The 16,719-nt window shown below is 46.5% G+C and overlaps 1 protein-coding gene across 12 annotated transcripts in view; it reads left to right on the plus strand.

Annotated features, from left to right (window-relative positions):
• LOC119957306 (alpha-(1,6)-fucosyltransferase) overlaps nucleotides 1-16,719 on the plus strand; it is a 933,359-nt gene that overhangs the window by 850,560 nt on the left and 66,080 nt on the right. The gene's annotated exons all lie outside the window — the stretch shown is intronic.

Genomic DNA, 16,719 nt, shown 5'->3' on the forward strand with positions numbered 1-16,719 from the left:
GACGAACGCAGAGTTGACAGTGAAGGAGGTTGCAGAGATTGAGAGGAATAAGACAATGGAGGAATCTGAACACAAAGATATGAGAATTTTACTTTTGTGCCGTTGCTGGATCAGGAGGTAATATGGGTCAGGGTGGCATGCAGCGCAGTGGTTAGCACTGGGACTGAGGCGCTGAGGACCTTGGTTCGCATCCCGGCCCTGGGTCACTGTCCGTGTGGAGTTTGCACATTCTCCCGTGTCTGCGTGGGTTTCACCCCCACAACCCAATGATGTGCAAGGTAGGTGGATTGGCCACGCTAAATTGCCCCTTAATTGGAAAAAAATAATTGGGTACTCTAAATCTAATAAAAAAAGGAGTTGATATGGGTCAGCAAACACAAGGAAAATGGAAGACAAGAGGCTGGATTCTCCGCTCCTCGATGCCTAAATCGCATTCGGCAACGGGGCGGAGAACCTGTTTTGGTTCCGAAATCAGGAGGGGTGCCGGATTTGCGATTCTCCGCCCTCTGACAATTCCGCGGTGAACTCGAGGAGTACGCCGCACCGAGTATCCACCGCCTGAAGCCATCGCCTGAGGCCTGCCCACAATGCTCCGTTGCCGACCGGCCAGACGTATGCTCACACCGTCTGGGATCCTCGCGTGGTTACTGCCGATTCAGTCCAGGGCCGCCACAGTCATCAGAGGGCTGATTGGCGGGCGGGGGGGGGCTTTATCTGGGCATGGGGCAATGTGGGCAGGTGGTCCAGGGCGTGTCGGCGGCCGATGCAGGGCACTATTTTGGCCAGGTCCGCAGGTTGAGTCCGACATGGAGTATGGCGCGGCCACTGCAGGCCGCCACCGTGCGCATGCACGGTTCTGAACCGGAAATGCTGGGGGTCGTATCGACAGCTAGAGCTGCGAGTTCTATGATGGCTCCCTGCTAGGCCCCAGCAAAACGGGGAAATCGGTGCCTTTTGACGCCAGCTTTCCTGGCTTAAAGACCACAAGTTTCACAACGACGTCAGCACTTAGACTCAAAATCGGAGAATCCAGCCTAAGGTCTTGGTGCGAGTTAGGATCCAGGAAGCAAAGTTTTGGAAGAGTGTCGTGATTGTCCCTTTAAGGGCAACAGAGCGGAGTACAGGTCCGGTGGCCTTTGTGCCAATTGGGATTCAAGAGTGTTGAATGACCCCCATGGAGAGCGAGGCTCCGAAGCAGACGTTTTGGGAGTTCATTACAGCCATGAGGCTGCTGTACAATTCTTATTAGTAAATATCTTTTGTGTTCACTAATGAAGTTTGTGAAAGTGCATCTTTACAACGTGATTGTGTTACTTTGAGAAACTAGACAAGCTGGTGCTATTATCCTGAGAGCAGAGGAGAAGTTTGATAGACTTGTTCAAAATCACAAAGGATCTTAACAGAATAAATAAGAAGAAACGCTCCATTGGCAGAGGAGTCAACAACCAGAATACGCAGATTTAAGATAATTAGTGCTAATTAGATACTTCTTTTAAAGACCCAGCATAGGCCCAATAGGTTGAATGACCTCTTTCTTTGATGTATCATTCTGTACGGGCATTGGGGCAGTCAAATCTGGAGGTAACAAACTTACGGATAAGAGTTTCAGCAGAAGATGGGCGGAGGCAGGGATAGAGATGGTCAATATTGCAGAGTTGGAATTGAACAGCCCATTTAAAGCCAACTGCAACTAAAGAAAGTGATTTATTGTTACTTAATAATAATAATTATTAGTGTCACAAGTAGGCTTACAGTAACACGGCTAGGACGTTATTGTGAAAATTCCCTAGTTGCCACGCTCCGGCGCCTGTTCAGGTTCACTGAGGGAGAATTCAGAATGTCCAGTTCACCTAACAGCAATTTCTTTCAGGGCTTATGGGAGGATCACCAAAACTGGGACTTCCACTGCCTTCCCCTAGTCTTTGAAGCTGAATTTCCCAATGTGTGATCTGTGTGAGGAGATTCGCTCATATCTGGACATTGCGGGAAATTGCTTCGATGTCCTGGTGTGCACCGCTTCTGAGCCAACAGTGCATGTTTGGAAAAAGTGGCTTTTTATAGAAAATTGAAGATACTTGGATGGTAAATTGCTGTGTTGAAATTAATTGGGTTTATTGTGGGACGGAATGTCAGGCAGGATCAAGGGCCCTGGTGGAAGCCAATCCAAATAATCTGCCGCTGGCACTCATGTGACTTGGATTATCATGAGTAAGTGAGCAGTGGGTGAAACTTGTTATGATTCCTCACTCGGTTTCTTCTCCTTCCTCTGGGCAGCCTCAGTTGTGTAATCTGCCATAAAGAACTTCTGTGTTTCATTTGAAGGTCTGGAACCAGCAACAATTCAGGCCAAATTCTTCCATCCTTGTGTCCAACATCATCCACTGCCTCGCTCCTCCCTATATATGGAGCCATTTTCCAGTTCTACAATCCCATCAGAACTCTTCTTTCCTCCAATTCTGGGCATCCATGTTTCCACAGTTTCTGTCACCTCTGAGGGTAGCCAGGCCTTCAGCTGTCCCCTGGGTTGAGGAATTCCCTCCCTTAACTCCTCGACATCCTCCTCTTCCTGTAACTACATGCAAGATTGAGATTGATAGATTTCTTGACTCTATGGGAATCAAAGGATATGGGGATCAAGCAGGGAAGTGGGATTGAGGTAGAATCAGCCATGGTCTTTCTGAAAGCGTTCTGTGTGGAGAACAAAGAAAAAAGACAATTACAGCACAGGAACAGGTCCTTCGGCCCTCCAAGCCTGCATGCTGCCCATCTGAGCTAAAGCCCACTACTCTTCCAGGGACCACTTCCCTCTATTCCCATCCTATTCTTGAGTTTGTCAAGACACCCCTTAAAAGTCACTATCATATCTGCTTCCACTACTTCCCCCGGCAGCGAGTTACAGGCTCCCACTACCTTCTGTGTAAAAAACCTTGCCTTGTACATCTCATTTAAACCTTGCCCCTCGCACCTTAAATCTATTCCCCCAAGTAATTGACTCTTCCACCCTGGGACAAAGCTTCTGACTATCCACTCTGTCTATGCCCCTCATAATCTTGTAGACTTCTAACAGGACGCCCCTCAACCTCTGTCATTCCAGTGAGAACAAACCAAGCTTCTCCAGTCTCTTCTCATATTTAATGCCCTCCATACCAGGCAACATCCTAGTAAATATTTTCTGTACCCTCTCCAAAGCCTCCACAACCTTCTGGTAGTATGGCGACCAGAAGTGAACGCTACATTCCAATTGCGGCTGAGAGAAGGAGACCATTCAGCCCATCTACTTTGCACCAGCCCTTGGAAAGAGCACCCTACTTAAGTGCAACCTAGAAACCCGACCGAACCTTTTGAATACTATGGGGCAATTTAGCGTGGCCAATCCACCTAACCTGCACATCTTTGGACTGTGGGAGGAAACCGGTGCGCCCGGAGGAAACCCACGCAGACACGGGGAGAACGTGCAAACTCCACACAGACAGTCACACACAGAAGCCAGAATTGAACCTGGGTCCTGGAACTGTGAGGCAACAGTGCTAATCACTGTGCCAACGTGCCGACCGCATAAAAAGATTCAGGAGAATTTTCCAGTTCAGTTACATGGATAGATGTGAGATGTTTGGACTTTCTTAATTCATTCATGAGATGTGGGCATTGCTTGCTGGGCCAGCATTTATTTCCATTCCTAATTGCCCTTGAGAAGGTGGTGGGTTGCCTTTTCAACCACTGCAGTCCATGTGGCGAAGGCACACTCACAGTGCTGTTAGAAAGTGAGTTATGCAATTGCTTATTACATCTATGAAGAACACAATTCTTAGTTAACATTTCAACCACCTTTCACCTTGATGCCTTTTGGTACCAAACCTGAGGATATTCTATTGCCTCAAAAAGAAATTAATTGACGGGATTTGAAATCTGAGTACTATCTGTGGGGAAGAATGCACAACATACCCTGAAATATGAAAATTCTATTTCAATCAGTGACCCTGACCTGCCCAGTACCTTCTAGATGGTAGTGTTCATGGGTTTGGAAGATGTTGTCTAAGGAGCCTTGAGTTGCTTCAGTGCAACTTATAGATGGTACACGTGGCTGCTACTGTGCTTCGGTAGTCGAGATTGTGAATGTTTAAGGTGGTGAAAGGGATGCCTATCAAGCGGGCTACAGTGTCCTGGATGGTGTCGAGCTTCTTCAGTGTTGTTGGATCTTCGCTCATCCAGGCAAGGGGAGAGTATTCTATCACACTCCCAACTTGTGCCTTGTAGATTGTGGAGAGGCTTTGGAGAGTCAGGGGGTGAGTTTCTAGCCACAGGACTCCTAGCCTCTGACCTGCTCTTGTAGCCACAGAATTTATATGGCTAGTCCTGTTCAGTTTCTGGTCAATAGTAACCAAAGGATATTGACAGATTGAATTGGATTGGTTTGAGAAATCACTTCCACGATTTTATGCACCTTGGGCAAGATTAGTACATCCCAAATGAAATGCTCCAGTGTCTCTGCACCTGGGTGCAGTGGTAATGTCACCGGATTATTATTCCAGAGGACCAAGCTAATGCTCTGGAGACATGGTTCAAATCCCACCAAGGCAATCTGGAATATAAAGCTCATCTCCGTAATGGTGACCGTGACAATCACCACTGATTGTGGTAAGAACCCATCTGGCTCAATTATGCATATTTAGGGAAGGCAATCTGCCATATTTGCCTAATCTGTACTATAATTAATAGAAAGCAAAGAGTGGGATTAATGGGTGTTTCTCTGGTTGGCAATCAGTAGCTAGTCGTGTCCCTCAGGGATCAGTGTTGGGCTCACAATTGTCCACAATTTACGTAGATGATTTGGAGTTGGGGACCAAGGGCAATGTGTCCAAGTTTGCAGATGACACTAAGATGAGTGGTAAAGCAAAAAGTGCAGAGGATACCGGAGGTCTGCAGAAGGATTTGGATAGGTTAAGTGAATGGGCTAGGGTCTGGCAGGTGGAATACAATGTTGACAAATGTGAGGTTATCCATTTTGGTAGGAATAACAGCAAAAGGGATTATTATTTAAATGGCAAAATATTAAAACATGCTGCTGTGCAGAGAGACCTGGGTGTGCTAGTGCATGAGTGCAAAAAGTTGGTTTACAGGTGCAACAGGTGATTAAGAAGGCAAATGGAATGTTGTCCTTCATTGCTAGAGGGATGGAATTTAAGACTAGGGAGGTTATGCTGCAATTATATAAGGTGTTAGTGAGGCTGCACCTGGAGTATTGTGTTCAGTTTAGGTCTCCTTACCTGAGAAAGGACGTACTGGCACTAGAGGGTGTGCAGAGAAGATTCACGAGGTTAATCCCAGAGCTGAAGTGGTTGGATTACGAGGAGACGTTGAGTAGACTGGGACTGTACTCGTTGGAATTTAGAAGGATGAGGGGGGATCTTATAGAAAAATATAAATTATGAAGGGAATAGATAGGATAGATGCGGACAGGTTGTTTCCACTGGTGGCTGAAAGCAGAACTAGGGGGCATAGCCTCAAAATAAGGGGAAGTAGATTTAGGACTGAGTTTAGGAGGAACTGCTTCACCCAAAGGGTTGTGAATCTATGGAATTCCTTGCCCAGTGAAGCAGTTGAGGCTCCTTCATTAAATGTTTTTAAGGTAAAGATAGATAGTTTTTTTGAAGAATAAAGGGATTAAGGGTTTTGGTGTTCGGGCTGGAATGTAGAGCTGAGTCCACAAAAGATCAGCCATTATCTCATTGAATGGTGGAGCAGGCTCGAGGGGTCAGATGGCCTACTCCTGCTCCTAGTTCTTTTGTTCTTATGTTCTTGTATGGGACTCCAGATGCACAGTAATCTGGTCAATTCTTAACTGCCCTCTGAAATAGCCTAGCAAGCCATTCAGTTCAAGGCCAATTAGGGATGGCCGACAAATACTGGCTTTGCCAGCGACGCCCACATCCCATGAAAGAATAAACAGGAAATGGGCAAAAAGGTTTGTTTATTCCTCTTTGATTAATACTAATTGCTCATTGAGATTTTGACACAACATTTGTTACATTTTCTTTGGAAATTAATGCGTCATTAATCTTGAGAGCTAGTTTGTTCCTTTAAGAAAACAAAGTTGAATTGTTGTCTGATCAATCAAGAGCTTAATTGCTATTTGATGAGGGGAATTTGCAGATTCGGAGGTGCTCGTAAATTTTGTCTAGTATACCTGAATTAATCAACATTAAACGAATGTCCTTCTTCCTTCTCTTTTTTATACTTTTGACAGTTTAAAGCATGAAGAGTAATGAATTTTTCAACAATATTTATATATAATCATGGCTTCCTCAATGCGATGCCCTGCCTGTTAATAGTAAAGTTTTACGATATAGTTCACAATAAGTAAAGCTTGCTCAACTGGCAATTTATGGACTGATTGGCCTGCTAAGTTAGAAGTGTATCATTTAACTTTTGTTTCTTTAGCACAGGCTCTTGCAGAATTCCATTCTAGCAAACAGAAACCGTGTGCTTTCATGTCCAGCAATAGAAATACACAGCAACTTCACAGCTCAAAAAACAATTACGTGTCCGCTTGATTGCTCTGTCAGTTGGAAAGAACTTTTACTTCATCTGCCATCAATCACATCAGCTTTCCCTCTGTTTTCCTGGCCTATGCTATGTTCTCAATTTTCACTCCTACTTCTCTGCAACTGTTTCCCCCCCCCCAATCCTGCACCAAGATTGGCTGAAATGCAGCTCATCTGTGATTGTTACCACTTTACTTCATTCTCAGGTTAGAACATACAGTACAGAAGGAGGCCATTCGGCCCATCGTATCTGCACTGACCCACTTAAGCTCACACTTCCACCCTATCCCCGTAACCCAATAACCCCATCTCACCTTTTTGGTCACTAAGGGCAATTTGTCATGGCCAATCTACCTATCCTACACGTCTTTGGACTGCGGGAGGAAACCGGAGCTCCCGGAGGAAACCCACGCAGACACGGGGAGAACGTGCATACTCTGATCAGATAGTGACCCAGCGGGGAATCGAACCTGGGACCTGGCGCTGTGAAGCCACAGTGCTGTTCACTTGTGCTGCCGTACTCAAGAAATCTGTACTCAAGTGATGTGAGTCACATTTGCATCTACCCCATCTAATTAGCTTGTTTTTTTTTATCATCCAAATTGAGCTTTAGGCATGGGCAGGGAAGCATACATGGATCTGACGCAAAGCAAAGTTCGTTCCCCAACTTTCCGTTGGTCCTGCCATGTCATGACTGGACATGATGGGACTGGCAAAATAGTTGAGAAGCTCCTCTCTGACCTGCGTAGGCACTAACAAATTGGGGCGGCGGCCTCATCTCCGTCTTAAATGAGCGACCCCTTATTGTTTTTTTTAAACAAACATTTTATTAAGTCATTTATGGTTTTATAACAACAAAAGATACAAATACAAATGTAAACATAATTCAGTGTGGAACACCCCCTCCTTCTCTCATTGTTCCCGCCTAAGCTAGACAAAACTAACCTAACTCCTCCTGCCTTCCTTACTCCCTAACCGCCCCCTCCCCAACCTTATTGAATCTGGCTAACAGTTTAATTTTCCCCGAAGAAGTCGATAAATGGCTGCCACCTCCAAACGAACTCTTAACATTGGTCCTCTCAGGGTAAAGTTAATTTTCTCAAGCCTGAGGAATCCAGCCATGTCGCTAACCCATATCCCTGAAGCGACCCCTTATTTTTAAACAGTGAACCTTAGTTCTAGATTTTCCCACAGGAAGAAACATCCATCCTGTCAATATCCCTCAGGATCTTTATATGCATCAATGTAATATTCAATTGTACCAAAGCTAGCACTTGCACAAGGTGTTCCTGCAAAGGTCTGATAATGGGTGCCACCAGCAGACATGACTAGGCAAGTGTGGATTATATTGAAAAGGGGCTGCATTTTGGGGAAATGTTCCTGTTCATGGAAGAGGTAAGGAAGGTGTAGCCAGGGTTGCTGATGCGCTCTGAGAGGCAAGAAATAGCTGAGAGTGAGCCTAGGCCTGCAGATTCTAGTGCATGCTGCGCTTGGACATACGAAGAACACTAGTCCAACCAGCCCAGAGTTTCATTCCTTGGTTGGCCAACCTCGTCTCACGACAAGAAGGGAGCTAAAGGAAGCACCTCCAATGGAAAAACTGACTCTGGAAATATAGCAGCTGGTGTGGAACATGGAAACAACCTTAAAGACTCCGACACACTTGAGCAACAAGCGGTGACAGTAAATAAATCGATCTGTATTTCTTCTCATCCTGGGCAGGAAAATTGACATTTGATTTTGCCTCGTGTCTGTGTGTGTGATAAACTCGAATCATTTTTCTGAGCAACTCTGTCGCAGAAGAGTCAATGTTGATATTTATGTATCATAATGTTTAGTCTGTCACTCTGAGTTAATCATGAGCACCGATAATTTAGGGAAGCTGAAGGGATTCACCCCATTATTTTATTTTAATGAGACATCACTAATGAAACAAGATTGTATTCCAGTGGCCCTGCAACTCCGACACCAACATTTCTCATTATGTTGTGTTGCAAATCATTGTTCCTCTGTTGAAATATACTGAAGAAATGTTGCTGTTTAATAATAAGACAAACTCCAAAAATAACTTACAAATGCAAAATACATTGGTGGCAAAAACATTGGTTGGGTTCAGAAATTGTGCTGTCTTGAAATGAGCACCGCTTTAATGATGGAGAGATAGAACATAGAACATAGAACAGTACAGCACAGAACAGGCCCTTCGGTCCTCAATGTTGTGCCGAGCCATGATCACCCTACTCAACCCACGTATCCACCCTATACCCGTAACCCAACAACTCCCCCCTTAACCTTACTTTTATTAGGATACTACGGGCAATTTAGCATGGCCAATCCACCTAACCCGCACATCTTTGGATAAGCACTGACCTCTTGAAACAGGCAATCGGCTCAGGCAGTGGATGCCGATTCATTTGAATGTGTGCAAAGCTGGACCTGCTCCTGACTGGAGCACAGCTCAACTCGCACAAAACCTAATACGGCTGGAGGATCAGGGCTAGAATGATCTGTCCCTCCCCTGGATTTGTTAATGCTTATGCAGGTGAGAGAGGGACCTCCAAACTCTTTTGTCAGTCCCATTACATCCAGTTGTAAAAGGTGGTGGACAATTAAAGGAGAAGGCTCCACTGATATCCCTAACCTCAATGATATGGGAGTCCGGCACATCAGTGCAAAAAATAAGGCTGAAGCATTTGCAACAATCCAGAAGAGCCAAGTGGAGGATCCATCTCGGTCACTTCTCAAGGTCCCCAGCATCGCAGATATAAGTCTTTCGCCAATTTGGTTCACTCCACGTGATATGAAGAAATGGCTGAAGGCACTGGATACATCAAAGGCTATCGGCCCTGACAATATTCTGGCAATAATACTGAAGTCTTGGTGCTCCAGACATAGATCCAACCCTAGCCAAATAGTTCCAGTACAGCTGCAACACTGGCATCTAACCGGCAATGTGGAATATTGCCCAATGTGTTCTGTCCATATAAAGCTGGCCAAATCCAACTCGACAAAATACCGCCTCATCTGTCTACTCTCGATCACCAGCAAAGTCATGGTAAGTGTCATTAACAGCACTATCAAGTGGCAAATATGCTGCTTGCCTATGCTAAGTTTGGGTACCGCCAAGATCACTCAGCTCCTGATTTCATTACATCTTGGCCCAAATGTGGACAGAAGAGCTGAATAAGAGATGAGGTGAGAGTGACTGCCCTTGAGTGTGGCATAAAGGAATCCCAGCTAAACTGAAGTTAATGGGAATCAGCAGAAAAACTCTCCACTCGTTGGAATCATACCTTGCACAAAGGAAGATGGTTATGTCCATTGATGGTCAATCATCTCACTCCTGGCACATCACTGCAGGAGTTCATTAAGGGAGTGTCCTAGATCCGATCACCTCAGCCATTTCATCAGTGACCTTCCCTCCATCATAAGGTCAGAATTGGGATATACACAGACGATTGCACAATGTTCAGAATCTTTAACAACTGCTGTCATGTGAGAGTACCTTTAAGAAATGGGTGCTTAAGAAATGTACCTTTAAGAAATGGGTGTTTATCAGTGATGTCAGAGTGTGGGTGGAGCTGGGCTGTCTGTCAGCTTTTTACTTTTGTTTTAGGCTGTTTGCTGCAGGGTGTGTTTTAGTTTTATTTTCAGTGTTGGAGCTGAAGCCAGACCAAACAGTTGTACTGCTGTTCTCTCTGCCATCAAAAGACTATCTCTTGATCATTTGGTGAATTCAGAATTATAAATGTTCTCAGTAGTGAATGTAAACCTAATGTGCTTCTGTTAAAAGGTGTTTCTTTTGTCTTCTGGATGTTGTTTGCAAAGTTATTCAGGTTAACTTGAGTTCATAGAATAAACATTAGTTTTCTTTAAAAAATACTTTTCCATTTCTGCTGTACCACACCTGTAGAGTGGGCCGTGTGCTCCCCATACAACAATCTATTTAAAGTTGTGGGTCAGGTGAACTCCATGATACACTTTGGTGTTCTCTAAACCCTGGCCCATAACACTACCCATATGTGGCAATACCAGGACAATATTTAGACTTGGTCTGATGAGTACCAATTAACATTTTCGGCACACAAGTGCCAGGCAATTACCATCTCCAATAAGAGAGGATCTTATCATCACTTCTTGACATTCAACAGCATACCATGGCTGAACCCCCACTATCAGCATCTTGGGGGGTTCCCATTGACCAGAAGCTGACCTGGGGCTGTTGTACAAATACTGTGGTCAGAAGAGCAGATCAGAGGCTGGGGATTCTGCGGTGAGATACCCATTCTGACTCCCCAAAAGCTATTCACTATGTACAAGGCACAATTCAGGAGGTTGATGGAATTCTCTACACTTACCTGGGTGAATGCAGCTCCAACAAAACCCAAGAAGCTCAATAAAATCCAGGTCAAAGAAACTGCTTGATTAGCACCCCATCCACTGCCTTAAATATTCACCATCTCCACCATTGATAAACAGTGGCAGCAGTGTGTGCCAGCTACAAGCGAAACTGCAGCAACTCACCAAGGCTCATTAGACAGCACCTTCCAGACCCTTGAGCTCCACCACCCAGAAGCAGATACATGGGAACACCACGACCTGCAAGATCTCCAAGCTACACACCATCCTGACTTGGAAATATATCGGCCATTCCTTCACTGTGACTGGGTCAAAATCCTGGAAATCCCTCCCTAACAGCACTGTGGGTGTTCCTACACCACTTGGACTGCAGCGGTTCAAGAAGGCTGCTCACCGCCATCTCCTCAATGCAATTCGGGATAGCCACTAAATGCTGATCTTACCCAACAAAGCTCACATCCTGTAAAATGAATTTTAAAATCACAATAGTTCTGCAGGGGATCATAAAGTGAAGTAGACTCTTTGGGCGCGATTCTTCGCAAATGCGGAGAGTCGTAAAGGCTGCCGTGAAACTGGCCGTGTTTCATGGCAGCCTCCGCGCCCCCTCCCGGGACCCGATTCTCCCCCCTGGGCGGGGCTAGCAGCGCAGCCCCGTGAAGCACGGCATCGCGGGCTTAGCGACCGTCGCTAAGCCCGCGCGCCAAGCGTCACGGCGGCTGACGCGCACAATGACGTCAGCCGCACATGCGTGCGTTGGACGGCTCCAACCCGCGCATGCGTGGATGACGTCATCGCGCATATGCGTCAAACCCGCGCATGCGCGAGCCGTCATGCCCCTCAGCCGCCCCACGGACTGATCCTGCGGGGCGGCGGAGGAACAAAGAGTGCGCGGGTATCGGACCCGCTGCCCGCGATCGGTGCCCACCGGGCTGTGCCAATCGGTGCCATGGTTGTCCGGGATGGCACTTTGCGGCCGTTTTCATGAACGGTGAGAGCAGGTGTGTTTGCGTTCGTGAAAACGGCCGTAAAGGCCTGGGAACTCGGCCCATCGGCCTGGGGAGAATCGCTGTTCGCCGTAAAAAACGGCGAGCAGCGATTCGTGTCGTGGGGCGGCCGTGGGGGGGGGGGGGGGGGGGGGGGGGGTGAATAGTAGGAGGTCGGGAAAAATGTCGGGAAGGCCCTCCCGCTATTCTCCGACCCGTCGTGGGCAGCGGAGAATCGCGCCCTTTATATCTCAGGATATTTTGTGCATTCTTCCCCACAGATAGTAATCAGATTTCAAAGCCTATCAATTATTTTCTTTTATAACCAATAGGATATCATCTAAAGTTTGTCGAGAAAAGGCATCAAGGTGAAAGATGGTTGACATGTTAAGAAAAAGAGTTGTGTCCTTCATAAACTTAACAATAAGCAATTGCATAACTTCAAATAATCAACAACAAAAAACTGCTCGAGTAAACAGCTGTTGGATAGCCTGTTGACCCTTGTGCCTAATAAGATTCTTATGTGGCTAATTAAAGACCACGTAAGTGCCTTATCACACAGCTGCCACTATTTTCCTGGTGGCGGGGGACTCCCAGGCCTCAAGCTTTTATTGAGCAAGCTGGTGTTGGAAAAGAGTTTTTTTTTTGGGGGGGAGTTTAATCTCCTCTGGGGATCCACTCTGTCCATCGGAGGCACACACCCCCACCCACACCTACACATGTCCGAGGCAGTCCAGCGCCCCCCACACCCACCTCACAAGCCCGTTCACCTCTTTCTCTGGGGCCTGGTAGACAAGTCCCGCACCTGGAGCCTACCCTGCAGTCTGGCCACCATTGGTACCTCTTCTTCAGGGACCAGCTGTACTCTCAGCACTGGCCACTGCTCCAACCTGGCACTGCTGGGACTAGAGAAGTGCTGGCCTTCTGATTGACTGATAACTCACTTGAGGAAGGATTCCAACCCCCTCTCCCCCCCGCTCCCAACTTCCCCACCACCATGCCCCCTCCCCCACAGTTAGGGGTGAGAGTCTCACTCTTTATCAAAGAGCACCTTGCCGTGTGTAAAATGGCTCCGGAGCAACCGGTTACAGCGTCGCCGCGTTCCCTGTTGTATCTTTGGGTGGCAGGATAGAACACCTCACTATCTGAAAGAATCTTGCCCTTAATCGTCTAACTTTTTCACTGCTTCCAAAGCAGCTCCTGTTAATTTACAGCTCTATCCAAATCTGCCCTTGTGTCCATTCTGATAGTTCCCTCAAAGTTTTTATTGATCTTATGTGACTTTATCCTAATGGACAAAATGTCACTTCGGTGACTTCACCATTTTCTGTGGAAATGCGACAATGCTGTTAGTCTAATGGCCTGAAACGCTGACAAATCGAGTTCAGACTGGCACCTGACGATGAGTGGAACCGAGGAAAAAGTGATTGAAAGATTCAGTGACAGTTCCTGTGTTGTGAGTGACAGCATCAGGAATGAAATGAGCTGTCAGTAACAGATGCTCTGGCTATAGTTGGACAGCAATTGAAAAGGCACTTCACAAAAATAATGATTCTTGTACCCTTGCTGCTTATTTCTTGTGTTCAGAAAGATAGAGTGTGTCGTGGTGCTGCTAACACGGTGGCTTGAGTTTTTAGGCCATTCACCATTTGCCAGCACAAATCCAAATGCTGTCTGACATGACCCAGTGAATTGTTACAGATAAGCTGCTTTTCTCCATCATCCAGATTCAAAATCAGACTTGCATGTGTTTAAGTAGGAAGAGAAATGTGTGCAGAACAATGCTATGTTGCGCTGGGGGGAAAAAAATACATACATAGTTTCTGCTGAGAAACTTAGCCTGTCGAAGTGAGTGAATTGTGTGAAAGGTTGTATTAAATATTAAATAAGAATGGAAAACACTTCTTGGCAAATATGTTGACGCATTGACAGCCGAAAGTATGTGCTTTACTTACACAGATATCTTAACTCTTCCTGCAAGCGCAAGATATTCAAGCACAGTAAAATACATTTTTTTATTGTAAAGCACATATTTATAACCAGCTCCTCCACATTTTTCAGCATTGGGGTTCTGCTTAAACGCCCAATTCAAATCTGCTGTCAGAGACAGTGATGTAAAGTGATAATTCCTGAAGACTTCAGTACACCTAGTATAGAGAGAAAAAGCATTGCTACTGTGTTTGGAAACGTGAAAAGACTTACAGCGAGAGTGCAGAAAAGATTCACGAGACTGGTTCCAGGCATGAGGAACTTCAGTTCCAGAGGTTGGAGAAATTGGGACTGTTTTCCCTGGAGAAAGGAATGTTGAAAGGAGACTTGATCAAGGTATTCAAAATTCTGAGGGCTCTGGACAAGGTTGATAAGAAAAAACTGTTCCAACTGGTGGAAGGATCGAGAATGAGCAGGCGCAGATATAATATAATTGGTAAAGGAAGCACTGGCGATATGAGGGGGGACCTTTTAGCGCAGCGAGTGGTTAGGATTGAACTGTGTTACTTGAGAGTGTGGTGGAGGCAGGTTTAGTTGACGCATTGAAGGGGGAGTTGAACTATTATCTGAAAAGGCAGAATGTGCAGGGCTAAGGGGAGAAGGCCAGTGAGTAGTACTAGGTACATCGCTCATTCGGGAGAGCTGGTGCAGATATGATAAGCCGAATAGTCTCCTTCTCCGCTGTAACAATTCTGTGATTCTGTATTAGCACCATGTTTTCTCTACAATGATAGTTTGCTTTTCATCCAAACCAGTTAGTTTGTGATTATGAACTCCACAGTCCGGTCTGAATGCTTCCGATTTAACTGCTTGAGGAATGAGATTTGTTTTGTCCTTTCTTTGATTACTTTCAGAGAAGGTTCATCCAATGGGCCCGGGCCATCTGGTTCATTGATTGAAGCTGCACCAGTGTGTAAAACATAAAGTTCTTAACCATATGAAAAACTAGAAACTTTTATGTCTCTTATTGTATCACAGAACATCTTTCTCGTTTCTTTCTGTTACCTACCCGCCCAGGTGATTTAAAAAAAAAAGTATTTTTATTCCACAGATTTTCCCCGTTTTCACACTTCAAAATCCCCCCCCCCCAACCCTCCTTTCAATAATTAATTCCCAAAAGTGAACACACCCCAACAATTGTAGAACCCTTCCTTCACCCCCCTCAGCTCAAACTTCCCCTTCTCCAGGGTCAAAACCTCCAGCAGGTCCCCCCACCTCACCAAGGTACAGGGTGGAGAAGCTGACCTCCAACCCAACAAGACCAGCCTATGAGCAATCAACAAAGTGAAGGCCAAGACATCTGCCCCACCCACGCCCGCAGCTTGGGCCAGTCCGACACCCCGAATATTGCTTCTATGGGGCTGGGCTCCACCTCCACATGCAAGACCCCCGGGAATGTACTGAACATCGTCCTCCAGAACCTTTCCAATATCAGACAAGACCAAAAAATATGAATATGGTTCGCGGAGCCCCTCCTAACCGTTCACAGACATCCTCCACTCCCTCGAACAGCCAGCTCATCCTAGTCCTCGTAATGTGTGCGCTGTACACGACCTTCAGCTGTTTAGGTCCCAACCTCACACACAAAGTCGAGGCATTCACCCTCCCCAGCACCTCACACCACAGTCCCTCTCCGCCCAGGCGATTTTGATGGTGACAGTTAATGGCTGTCAAATAAAAAGATATCCAGGCCGGGATTTTCCGTTCTGGAGCCTAAGTGCTCCCACCAGCAGAAATTCCTGACTGGTCTCTGCTGGCACTAGGAGCGGGGCCCAGGGTGCGAGTCTCTCCCCTTCACCATTCACATTTATCCATCGGAGTGAGCTCACCGGATTCTGTTGGTATACTGGTATCTGGCTGCCCGCTCAAAATGTTTCACTTCCTTTCCTTACAGGAGCTATCAATCATAGCAAGAGTGTTTATAAACATTATGGTTAGCATCAAAGTCGGGCAATGGAGGTGCATTAAAGCATGAAGGGAAAGATAAATAAACAATCCACCAAGCACCTGTCTCTAGACTAATAAAACTGTCAAATCACTGGCAAGTGAAGGGCGCAATCTGTTGTTCTCACTGCAACCAACTCTGGAAACAATGAGGCTGGTAAATCTCGCGAGAGGCCATGTGCAAGATTTACCAGCCTCATCATGCCTCATGACATCTAATGAGATTTCACGAGGCATCATGGTCTGGATCTCACCCATTGAAGTCGGGACCAGATTTGCGTATTCAAGTAAGTAGTTAGTCTCACTTGAATATGTCTATGCCAGATTTACAAGCGCCCGGGATCAAATGGCCTCACATCGGAGACCCAGAGTGGGCACCGTTTAGAACTGGTATCTCCCAGACATTCAGGGGCCCCTGGTTGGTTGGGCTCTGGTCAGGGTGGTAACCTGGCACCCCAGAATCTGCCAGGGTGTCCAGGTGGCACTGTCAGGCTGGCAGGGGCACTGCCAGGGTGATGGGCTGGCAGTGCTGGTGTCCAGGTGGCACCATGCCTGTACCGAGGATCAGGCCCAGGGGTGCCCTGCCCTTATGAGGTGGGGTACGGGGGCTCAAGGACCCCTTTCTTGATGAGTTGAGGCATTGGGCAGGTCTGGAGGCCTCGGTGGGGGGGCCTAAAGATGGGTGCTATTCAAAAATGGCGTACCGATCTCTTCCTGCACTGGCGTGCTCATTAGTGTAGGAAATGGGACTAAGTGCAGCCTCGGTAGGGCATTCCTTGCTGGGGCGCAGCAATGAAGCAGAGGTCCGTTTAATAGTGTGGTCGTTCTCGACACTGCCAATGCCAGGAAAATCCCGGCTAAATGTGTCGACTTGGGACTCTGTTTCATTTCCGTTAAATCGC

The sequence above is a fragment of the Scyliorhinus canicula genome, chromosome 2, assembly GCF_902713615.1.
Source record: "Scyliorhinus canicula chromosome 2, sScyCan1.1, whole genome shotgun sequence".
Taxonomy (NCBI): Eukaryota; Metazoa; Chordata; class Chondrichthyes; order Carcharhiniformes; family Scyliorhinidae; genus Scyliorhinus; species Scyliorhinus canicula.